This window comes from Microtus oregoni, unplaced genomic scaffold, assembly GCF_018167655.1.
Source record: "Microtus oregoni isolate MIOR12 unplaced genomic scaffold, Mior012 000128F_ref0000496, whole genome shotgun sequence".
Taxonomy (NCBI): domain Eukaryota; kingdom Metazoa; phylum Chordata; class Mammalia; order Rodentia; family Cricetidae; genus Microtus; species Microtus oregoni.
In genome coordinates, this window is record NW_024544771.1 from 203,889 (window position 1) to 216,241 (window position 12,353).

Consider the following 12,353-nt stretch of genomic DNA (forward strand, 5'->3'; position numbering starts at 1 on the left):
GAAGACTTGGTCCCCAGGAGGTGGAACTGTTTGGGAAGGATTGGGAAGTATGGCCTTGTTGGAGGTTTGTCACTGCAGGTGAGGCTTTGCTGTTTCAAAAGTTTTCTGCCATCTCCAGTGCTGTCTGTTTGCTGGTTCCACGATGTGAGCTCTCAGCTGTCCAGGCCACTGTGCTCGCACTGCTCCTATCATGGAACTGTAAGGTCATTTTGTGCGGCTTTTATAGGCTGTTTTGGTCACGGTGTTTTGCCACAGTAATCAAAAAGTGACTAAAACACACCCAGTTCAAAGTAACTAAATTTTAAAAATGTAAAAACTTTAAATATATAATCAGTAATAATACAAACAAGAAACAACCACTTAAAGGAGAACCTTGCAAAGGAGAAGCTAAAACATTAGGACATACTCAGAGCTAGAGGGACAGCTCTGCAGTCAGGAGTGTGTACTGCTCTTGTAGAGACTGGAGTCTGGTTCCAGCACCTTTACCAAGGCGGCTCACAACCGCCTTGAACTCCAGCTCCAGGAGGTTCAAAACTCTCTTCTGACCTTGGCAGGCACTGGCACTCACATGCACAAACCCACACATCGACATTCTTATTCACAGAATTTAAAACTATTTTTATTTTTTTTTATTTTTATTTTTTGGTTTTTCGAGACAGGGTTGATCTAGAGTAGGAAGGTGTTTGGAGTAAGTGCACCAGGAAGGGCTCATGTTGGGGTGTGTGGGAAGCAGTGCTCACACACAGGACAGAAGCAGCCCACAGGCCTCCTAGTGGCCAGCATTCAGTTCCACAGCTCTTACCTCTCAGCAGTGCGGAGCTGCCTTGCCTCCAGGGCCAGTTTGCTCAAGGTTTTCCACGTTGCCTCTGTTTCTGGGGTCATCTCCAGGGTCTCCAAGAAGGCTGTTGCCCTGGAGAGGAAGGGAAGAAATCACAGGAGTGAAGCAGGATCTGGAGGAGCAGAGGGGAACCCTGGTGCTGCTGGGGCAGCAGGAGGGGGGGGGAAGAAAGGCCAGAAACACTGCCCTTTGTCTAGGCCCCTCCCATGACTCCAGGGCCCCATTGATCTGTGACAGTTTAATGGGTCACTGCAGGCATCTGCTAGGCCCACTCTGGCTCAGCACCACACTGGCTGTTAGCAGCTCTCACCGGGTGTAGTTGCCATCATCGATGACTGTTCCAAACTCAATCAGGCCCTCGTCCAGGGTGTAGACCACAGTCATCACCCCTTCGGTCACCATCACCTCTGTCTTCCCTCCACCTCGCTCCAGACCTACAACGTCACCCTGCACAGTATACAAAGAGTGGCATCCAGTTCTTCAGTAGGAAACAGACTTAGGGGTGTGTGTGCACGCACAGACTGTGGGTGCGTGTGTGACTGCACTTGTCCACGTGAGCAGGCCAGGAGACACGCTCGGGTGTCACTCCTCAGCTGCTTCCACCCTTTCTTTCTTCAACCAGGATCTCAGCTTGGCCCTGGAATTTACCAAGTAAGCTGGGTTGAGCCCTAGGGGTCTGCCTGTCTCTGCCTCTCCATCTCTGGGATTTAAGTGTGCACTAACACGCTTCACTTTCTTGCTGTATGTTCTGGGGCTCAAACTCAGGCCCCTCTACTTGAACAGCAAGCACTTTACCAAATGAGTTATCTTCTCAACTCTTAGACTGATATTCTTTTTAAAGTATATTATTTTGTCAGGCAGTGGTAGTACACACCTTTAACCCCAGCACTCAGGAGGCAGAGGCAGGTAGATCTCTGTGAGTCTGAGGACAGCCTGGTCTACAGAGTGAGTTCCAGGACAGCCAGGGCTGCACAGAGAAACCCTGTAATATATATCTATATAATTACTTTTTCACGTTTATTTATTTAGCATGTGTGTGTCCATCCATGTGGGCTCTGAAGACTGAACTCAGGTCATCAGGCTTAGCAGCAAGCACCCTTATCCATGGAACCATTTCCCCAGGCCCCAGACTGAGATAGTCTTGGGGGTCCTCCAGTTAAATTACAACTTAAACCTGAACCCAGAACATACTTTTTCTTTTCCGGCACTGCTTAGTTCACATGACAAAATCACTAAGAATGTTCCCCACCTCTATGCTACCCATCCCCCTTTAAAAAATAAAAAAAAACAACCAAAACAAAACAAATGAGTAAAATGACATTTTTTAGCGGGGTGGTGGTGGCCAATGCCTTTAATCCCAGCACTTGGGAGGCAAAGGCAGTGAACTCTGTGAGTTCAAGGCCAGCCTGGGCTACTAGAGCTAGTTTCAGGACAGGCTCCAAAGCTACAGAGAAACCCTGTCTCAAAAAACCAAAAATAATAATAATAATAATAAATAAACAATAAAAAAGAGAAAAGACAGAAGGGCAAAGGCCAAAAGCTAAAATCTGAGCAGCAGGAAAGGGGGTGCTGCTCTGAAGGCAAATGCATGTATCCGACAATGAGCCTCAGGCCTTCAGCACGTGGATGGGCTGAGTCAGTCTCTGAGTAAACCCAGCCTAGCCCGTTCTGTAGCAAAGGGCACCAAAGCAAGCGGAGCACAGCCTTACCATGGATTCTGATTGCTACAGAAGCAAACAACCATCTCAGCAGGAAAACAAGTAGAGACTGCCTTCAGAGTAACATGTGGGTGTATGTGTGCAAGCACACGCACATACAACACAACCAGTACGAAAGAATAAATTGTAATTGTAAACAATAATTTTAGGTCTTTAAGCATTTTAGATATTAAAAATGGCAGTTATAGATAATGCATTGTAATAAAATTAAATATTACATATTTGAAGATATAAAAATGACATGGAAAATTAACTAAGGAAAAACTGGAATGGCTGGGCATACTGGAAAAAGAAATAAAATTTTATGGAAGTGAAGCCTGAGACATTGAACATGGAGAAGTTCCTGGCCCAAATTTAACTCTGAAGCAAAACCCCAATTGTGGCATAAGCAGCAGACAAGGAAAAGAGTGAGCCAAGGAGCTGAAGGAGAGATCTGAAGATACTATCTGGAATGTTCATGGAGCAGAAGAAGGAGACACAGAAGAAGCTGAAAAGGCAAACAAGATGGAGCAAGAAACGTAGCATATGCTGAGTCAGAATTCCTGGGAGAATGGTAACAGCGTTCCGAGAGAGAGTGGCCCAGAAGTTCCCAAGACTGAGCATGATGTGTGTGTTCAGAACTACATGAAACCCAACATATGCTGCATGGGATATCATTTAAATTCATGTAAAAAGGCTGGAGTACAGCTCAGTACCAGAGAATTTACTTCTAATGTACAGGTTCAGTCGCTAGCCATCCACTGCAAAAACAACCCCCAAACCCTCTAACCCGATGGGTGGCCCGTGACTACAGTCCCTATCTCTCAAGAGGCAGGGCAGGAGGACAGCCTGGGCCCCGAAATCTGAGGCCAGAGGAAAAAAACTATGTACAAAAATTGTAGTCAAGTGTCAAAACATCCAAAAAAAAAAAAAGTAGGTTTTAGGAGCAACCAAAGGGGCAAGAGTAGATAGCTCAGAGATTAAGAACACTGCTATGGCAGAGGGCCCAAGCTTGGTTCCCAGTACACATGGGCACTCACAGCAAGTGGCCAGTACCTCCAGCTCTGAGGAGTCTGATGCCCTCTTCTGGCCTCAGCAGGCATTGCACACATGTGCACAACACATGTTATCTATTGGGATAACATGTTACAAAAAGCTAAGAAAAGTTAGCTGTCAGTTTGAAGTTGGGTACTTAGTCCCAAAGGGTTTTTAGAACAAAAGCTGAACAAAGCTACTTTCAGATCATCAAAACCTGAGAGAGTATAATCTTCCACTAAAGAGACCCTCACCAAAGGGATTTCTAAGTGATATTCTCCAGGCAGAAAATTAATTCCTGAGGGGAGAACAAAACTGCAAGAAGAAAAAGTAGGAAGAAATATGGTAGTGGGGAAATCTAAGTTCTGTCCATATAAGGTAATAGTGTCATAAATCACGTGTGGTGGCCCGTGTTTGTGATACCAGCACTCATGGAGGCCAGCCTGGGTTACAAGTTCCAGTTCCAGGTCATTCAGGGAGGAAGGAGAGGAGAGAAAGAATGAGACATTGAATATGAATGATGCCCATTTTGGGAGTTAAAAAAAAATCTTATAGCAAGGCATGGCGGCCCAGATCTTTAATCCCAGCACTCAAGTACTTAGGAGGTAAAGGCAGGGGAATGGGAGGGAGGAGAGGGAGTGGGAACTGGGATTGGCATGTAAAATGAAAAAAAGATTGTTTTCTCTCTTAAAAAATTAAATAAATAAATTTTTTTAAAAAAATCCCTCAAAAAACAAAACCAAACCAAACAACAACAAAAAACCCCACACAAAAAAGAAAGAAAGAAAAACAAACACCCATCAAAACTAAAGGAACCCTTTACTACTCCTGGAAGCGCAGTGGTAAATACTTGTGAAGTGTGCTTGAAGCCTGGGTTTGATTCCAGCACAGCAGCAGCAGCAACAACGAAGATTAGCACTAAGAACCAGAGAGAAGGTTCGACAGGTAGAGGCGCCTGTTGGCCTGCATTCACTCCTGGGACCCGCATGGTGGGAAGAGCAGACTCCCACAAGTTGTCCTCTGGCCTCCATAGATGCATACACACATACACAAAATAAATAAATGTAATTTAAAAATTTAAAGGTTAGAATGAAAATATTGTTCAACAAAGAAAAAAGAGAGGTAACCAAAGCCAAAGCCTTGCAAGGTCCTATATTATTTGTGGGGAGAGAGAAAGTTACATGGTGGCTAACTTGAGAGCCTTCAAGGGCTTGCATATGAGTGTGTGGTAAGTGTGTGGTGTATGTGTGTGTGGTGTGTGTGTGTGGTGTGTGGTGTGTGTGTGTGGTGTGTGGTGTGTGTGTGGTATGTATGTGGAGGATGTGTGTGTGTGTGGTATATGGTGTGTGGTGTGTGTGTGTGTGGTGTGTGTGTGGTGTGTGTGTGTGTGGTGTGTGTGTGTGATATGTATGTGGAGGATGTGTGTGTGATGTATGTGTGGGATGTGTGGGGGTGTGTGTGTATGTGTGTGTGGTGTATTGTTGTATGGTGTGTGTGTGTGGTATGTGGTGTGTGGTGTGTGTGTGTGTGTGGTATGTATGTGGAGGATGTGTGTGTGTGTGTGTGTGTGTGTGTGGTGTGTGGTGTTGCGATGGGACAGTAAAGAGTGTTTTATGTGTAATTTGAAAAAGGAGGGATTTTGAATGGCCAAGAACAAGGACAAGGATGATGGCATGGAACCATCCCTCCTACTGGGGTCTGTCTTCTAGACTGCAAAGAATGCCATATGGTGACTTTATATAGTCCCAGGGCCACTGGAATGTGGCCTCATCTCTAGGAATGCAACACAAGGTCAGGAAACGCAAGCAAGGATAATTCTGGAGGCCATGCCAGTATGGGGAGGGGGTAAAAGTTTGGCTTGCCAGTTTTATCATAGCGATTGTGGGTGGTGGGTTGAGAACACCGCACGGTCTCCACATACTTCTCCTTGGAGCGCTAATGAGTTAGAGCGACACACCTGGGCCTCCTGGCACCAACGTACCCTGATAGAGGACATGGTGACTCTCTCGGGTGCCTCAATGTTGTACCACACACACAAGCTGTTTCGGTTCTGGGCTACCAGCACATCGCTCCCGGGAACCCACTGCACGTAGGAGCAGAAGTTGAGGATCATTGTCTTGGAGCAGCTTTCAATATCATATAGATGCAACTGGAGAGGGAGACAGCACAATTAGGAGGCGTGCACTGATGACATTTGGTTCTGTCCCTTTCCCCCACAGTGAAATGATCCACCAGTCAGTTATGTGTTGAGTTGCCAGCCCTTGGAGTTTGTGCTAAGTTGGTATATCCTGACTGGTCAAGTATGAGATGACCAAACAACCACGATCTAATTCAAGGTATAGTCAGGTGAAGGTCAGACTAGAGAGTAACCCTGGGCCAGATTAGCAGGTAGGGCTACAAACAAACTAAGTCAGCTGACAGTCTGCAGTGAGGCTCTCACTGGAATGAAGCATCACAAGAAAAGCGAACCTCTTTGGAGATGCCACCCTGACAAGAGACTGCTCGAGTCAGTGTCCATGCCTTCAGCTAAGTGTGGCTGAAGCACACTGCGGCAGTGGGATGGAGCAAAGGGCAGCTGGACCTGAGGAGGGGAAGCAGCTTCACGAGGACGCAGCCTGTAAACGGTCTCTGTCAGGGTCCCTAGGTCAGGTTCTGACAGCGTATAGGCTATCCTTGGTCCACTTTGCTATGCTAATGGCATATGGAACCAAGAACTTATGTCCTGCATTGCCCCCATGTAGTAATAAGGGTGGCGGGGCTGCGTCCCCAGCACCCCGGCTGCCTGGCTAGCTTATGCCCGAAATAACAACACACAAACTGTATTCATTTAATCACTGCTTGGCCCATTTCTATCTAGCCACTTCTAGGCTAATTCTCACATATTAATTTAGCCCATTTCTAATCATCTGTGTAGCGCCCCTAGGTGCACTTACTGGGAAGATTCTAGCCTATGTCCATCCTGGGTCGGAGCTTCATCACGTGCGTCTGCCTGGGAGCTGGGAGCATGGCGTCTCTCTGAGGCCTCTGCTCCCGAGAGGAGAGCTGGGAGTCTGAGCTCACTTCCTCTTCCTCCCAGCGTTCTGTTCTGTTTACTCCTCCCACCTATCTTCTAACCAATGAGGGCCAAGCAGTTTCTTTTTATTTAACCAATGACCTTCCTCCATCACCCCCACAATCCCTGGTAACAGCTTGTGGACCAGCCCAGGTCTAAAACCCTAGTAACCCCTCTCACACAAAGTTTCCAATCCCTGAAGAGAAGCTTGTGCCCAGTCTCATTAAGTTCCAGTCAATCCACACAGCTCTCGTGACTGATAGTACCAATAATGTAACCACCAATAAGATCCACTGCAAAGAAGACAGGGTAAGAAGAGCAAGCCCCACCATGTAGAGGGCTGCATTTGGTCTCTAAAATGCTGGCTTTATAATCATGTTGGGATTTAGGAACATTTTATCAGTCCAGAGGTATCAATGGGGACCACAAATGACCAATATTGCACGATTTTTCTAAGATGCTTAAAAAACTGGGTCTTGCCAAGTGTGGTGGCACACACCTTTAATCCCAACACACAGGAGGCAGAGGCTGATGGATCTCTGTGAGTTTGAGGCCAGCCTGGTTTACTGAGAGAGTTCAAGGATAGTCAGGAACAGCTAAGGCTACACAGAGAAATACTGTCAACAAACTTGTCTAGAATTATAAATGTTTTACTTGGCTTTATAGGCAACTAGATAGAAGATCTCATGGAGAAATGGTGGTACACTGCTATAACCCAGCCCTCAGAAAGAGTGGGGGTTTGAGGCCAGGCCCTTCTATGTAGGCCAGTTACAGTTGCCTTGTTTGAGCCTGTCTTGAAAAGACAGTGAAAGAGGGTGACCGTGTTACTGAGTACCAGAGAGCTGAGGAGTGAAATGACCTGGTGATGTCACCCTGGCTGCGCGGAGTCACCAGAACAGTGGATGCACAAGTGAGGCGACGAAAAAGGAAGCCCTGAGGAGAGCTCACTCAGTGAAGCTCAGTGGCTCACACCCAGAGCTCAAGCACAAGGCAAAAAGGCTGAGGCAGGAGCATAACCAATGGGACCAGCCGGCAGACAGACTGATAACCTGGAGACAGAAATTATGACAGTAGACATGGTGACTCATATCTATTATCCCAGTACCCAGGGGTCTGAGACAAGAGGACTAGAAATTCAAAGCCAGTCAGGGTAACGTGAGACCCTGCCTTCAAACACCGAAAAACAACACAGCAACCAAAGCCAAACCAAGCCAAGTCTGCTAGAGCCTCCAGGACCACATAGGGACCCTGAAATTATATATAAATTACATTAAAAGGGACTGGTGACTCAGAGAACCGACAGTCATTTTACATATATTGAAAAATATGTAAAATTCATGGCGTGAGCGAATGGACGGGTCTGAGGTCTGAGTTATCACTGCCACGAGAATTAGGCCTCCTGGCCTACATATCATTCCCAGTGCAGATACCTGCGTTTCTGAGCTCAGATGTGAAATGTAATATTCATGAAATAGGAAACTATCTTGAGAAGAGGCCCATATGTATATGAAAGCTTGACTTATGACAGGGATGGTATAACAAATTAGTGGGCTTTCAGTAAATGGTTACACAGCTGGAAAAAATAAAGTTAAAACCCTACCCACATCACATACAAAAATAAATTCCAGATGGAAAGCAAAACTTAAGAATGTTAAAATATAGGAGGGAATATGGGGAAAAGTTTTTAAATGAGACCTCAAAAACCAACAATTACTATTACTATTATTTTGGCAGCACTGGTGATTGAACACAGGGCTCCCCTGCACTCTGCCACTCAACTATATCCCTAGACTCAATTTTTTAAACTAAGAATTTGTTAATTACATTTTTAGTTCTTTGTTTCTATTTTGCAAGGAGCACACGTGGAAGTCAGAAGACAACTTGCAGGAGTTGGTCTTCTCCTGAGGGACTAAAGCTGAGTCATCAGGCTTGGACCAGTATCTTTAGAGGCTGAGTCATCCCATTGGCCCTTCAATTAATACTTAAAGGTGTGTGCTACAGGGCCTGAGTCTGATCCTCTAGACCCACACAGTGGAAAGGAGGGATCTACCGCCTCAGAGTGTCTTTTTCTTTTTTCAAGACAGAGTCTCTCTGTGTACCTTTGGAACTTGCTCTGTAGACCAGGCTGGTCTTGAATTCACAGAGATCCACCTGCCTCTGCCTCCTGAGTTCTGGGATTAAAGGTGTGTGTCACCACTGCCTGGCTTCTCAGGTTGTCTTTTGACTTCTACTTGAGTGCCATGGCATAATGCTTTCCCCAACCAGTTCCATTACATAAATAACTACAATAAAATTTTAAATGTCTCAATTATAAAGATACCTAAAAGAGAGAAAACTCAAGCCACACATACTAAGAAAAAACCCTACAATGTAAGTAACCATCAGAGGTTATATACAGAATTTCACATCTCTAACAAAAAGGCCACTTGACTTTCACAGTGCATAAGGGATGAGAAACTGGAAGTCACAGAAGAGAAATCCAAGTGAACAATAAGTAAGTGAAACGGCATTGCACACACACCCTGCATTTTAAGTCCTGGAGAGGATGTGGAAGAATAGGAACTCTGACTGGGAGAGGAACGGACATTGATCGTCCTCTTTGGAGAGCAATGGGAGACACTTAGGCTGAAGGCACAGCTGCTCCTATGATTCAGCAATTCTGCTCTACGCATGGACCTCAGCAAGTAGCAGTAATGTGATTAAAACCACACCAAACAAGAAACCCCCCAAACAACTAGGGGTTGAAGAAATGGTTCAGTGGTTAAAAGTACTGACTGTTCTTCCAGAGGACCCAGGTTCAATCCCCAGCACCCACATGGCAGCTCACACCCACCAAGTTCTAGGGATCCCACTGCCCTCTTTTGGCCTCCAAAGGCATAAGGAATGCACATGGCGCACAGCCATACATGCAGGCAAAATGTCCATTCAACTAAAATAAACCTTTAAAAATTTAATACTCAGCAGGCTGTGGCAGCACACACCTTTCGTCCCAGCACTTGGGAGGCAGAGGCAGGTGGATCTCTCTGATTTCGAGGCCAGCCTGGGCTACAGAGTGAGTTCCAGGTCAGCCTGGGTTATACAGAGAAACCCTGTCTCAAATAAAATAAAACCAAACCAAACAATGAAAAAAAAACCAAAACAAACAAGCAAACAAACAAACAAAAAACCACTCTCTAAATGCTCATGAGTAAGAGATGAGGTAAAAAACTAAATGTAAATGCAACAAAAAGTTCTGATTTAACAGCACTAGGCGTGGATAAGCAAGTATTAACAATAGGTCATGACTCTCAGCAGCTGGACTTTATTAACGATTATGTGGCAGGGAAGGATGAGTGCTTCCATCTGACATAGGTGCTGTCTTCGTTCACTGTGTGGGTTAAGACACTAAGAAAGACGAAGTAACTTTGGTAAGCTCACAGAGCAGTAAGTACGGACAGGGTAGCTGACGCCAGTCCCATCCTTACAGACATACTATGTGGCATGCTCGTCTCTACACCTTCTGCACGATCCTAAGCTAGTCTTAGTTCTTCCTTCCATGCTTGGAACATTTGGTGACAGAAATCATAAAGTGGATATTTATAAATGAAACACTTGTGAAATGCAAATTACATTTCTATTGTTACTAGTTACTAATAATAAGGGTTACTAACAACATAAATATAAAAAATACAGTCTTTCCAGTTCTAAAGAGTCTAGGATTTGATGATGTCTAAACAGGAAAATCCTTAAATTTGCGGATAATTCTTCTCTACTGTTCACAACTTGCTGTCCATAAGATATATGATGAGAGAACATGGTAATTCTATGGACAGGCCTTCTGACAGGCCTGAGCATGAATGTATCCATAGCCAGACACTTCATAAAGGCATCCCCACAGGGACTTAAACATTTGCGCTAACATTGTAAATATGAGGTTACATACTTACCTAGTGCCTTTCAGGTTCATCACCAAATATACTTATGATACACAAGTACAATGCAGGTATCGGTGTCAGTATTAAAGTTATAAGAGCATCTTACCTATAGCAATAGTCTTAATATCAACAAGATAAGCCAGTTTCTTATTATCTTCCATTCCTCGCTGGCACCTCTCGTTGATACGGATGCTGAAACATGAAACAACAAGGTAAGGTAAAATGGGCTTAGCTAGGGTCTTCTGGAGGGTTCTGAAATAGAACATGGGACAACATTTTTAGCCTGATCTGGGGACACACATTTTAGAAGTCCCATTCTGGATTTCCAGGGTTCAGTTACCTGATGAGGTGAGGGTTCATGAATTCAGTGTGTACAGAACCCAAGGAGTCATTACTCCCATATTTCACCAGGGTAAGCTCTCCAGCATTGAAGATCATGCACACCTGGGGAAGAATGGAGGCGGTGTGGAGAGAAGTGGGGGAAGGGGCACTGTAGTTCAGGGTGACCTCTCCCTGTCTTTTCCTGTTTCATCCCCACCCTTTACCTGCAGTCTTCCCATCCCTCGCCTCTCGCCCCTCTGACTAGAAGCTCCCGCTTACTGAAATGGGGGCAGGGAATCGCGGCTACTCACATTCTCATTTTCAAAGAAATATTTTTCATTGCCACCAGATCCCTGTCAGGCTATCTGCAAAGTGAGGAGAAAACATCATAGACAATGTAGACAATCACCCAAGACAAGGCTGGAGGATGTCAGTGGCAAGGAAGAGAGATGGTATTCAGGGAGGTTTTGACGTTACACAAAAGGTGCGCTGTATCAGACTCTTGCCCTGATCCTCATATTTCCAAGAGAAACCAGTCTGACTGTGGAAGTTTATATTCCAGGAAATAATATCAGAATGGTATCCTATGGGGAATCCTACTTCTTAGGGCCCACATCTTCAGAATTAGCAAGCCAAGACATCCCATTACCCACCCTTCCTCTCCCGGTTCCTACCTCACTGAGGCGATTGGTGTTCAAGTCTCCGAGCAGCAGCGTGTCCTATGTGTGAGCCACCAAGAACCGTTCCTTCCCCAGGATCTTCACCTCTTCTACCTCATAGCCATAGTGGGACTTGAGCACCACCCTGGTCCCTGAAGACAGGGTCTTCACTATCACCTGGGAAGGGACCAGTCCAACCCATCAGGCTTTCCCAGAGCAGGAGAAGAGTGAAGGTGCTCTGGTCCCTCACGCAACTCCAGGATACCTTGTTTCTCCCTCGGCCTGGGATGCTGTTGCTAAGGACAACACTTGCACCCACACAGGGGTTTGCTACCTAGGAAATACTTCCCCATGGCCTGGGCTGTCCATGGCCATTCGATTCTGAGAGCTCTACTCGGTAACACTAATCACTCACTTTGTTCCCGCACTTTTAGTACAAAGCTCTTTACCTATGAAGACAGAATACTATATCATCGTTACTGTTATATAATTATGAACCTATTATTATTGTTATTATATCATCATGTGCCTAAGATGACCTCCAACTGGCCATCCTCCTAAATGCTAAGATTTTCTTTCTTTTTCTTCCTCTTCTACTTTTTTTCTTTTTTGAGACATGTAGCCCTGGTTGGCCTGGAACTTGCTATATAGACCAGGCTGGCCTCAAGCTCACTGGCCACATACCAGAGCACAATGTCTTTTTTACAAAGAATTTGAATTACATGTGTGGGTGTGTACAAAGGTGAGTGCAGGTGCCGGATGTCGGAAGAGGGTGTTGATCCCCAAGGCTGAAGACCCAGTGATTGTGAGACACTAACATGGCGCTGGGAACTGAAC

At 45.4% G+C, this 12,353-nt stretch overlaps 1 pseudogene; it reads right to left on the bottom strand.

Annotated features, from left to right (window-relative positions):
• Positions 1–12,353, bottom strand: part of LOC121444493 — a 41,609-nt pseudogene that overhangs the window by 22,116 nt on the left and 7,140 nt on the right.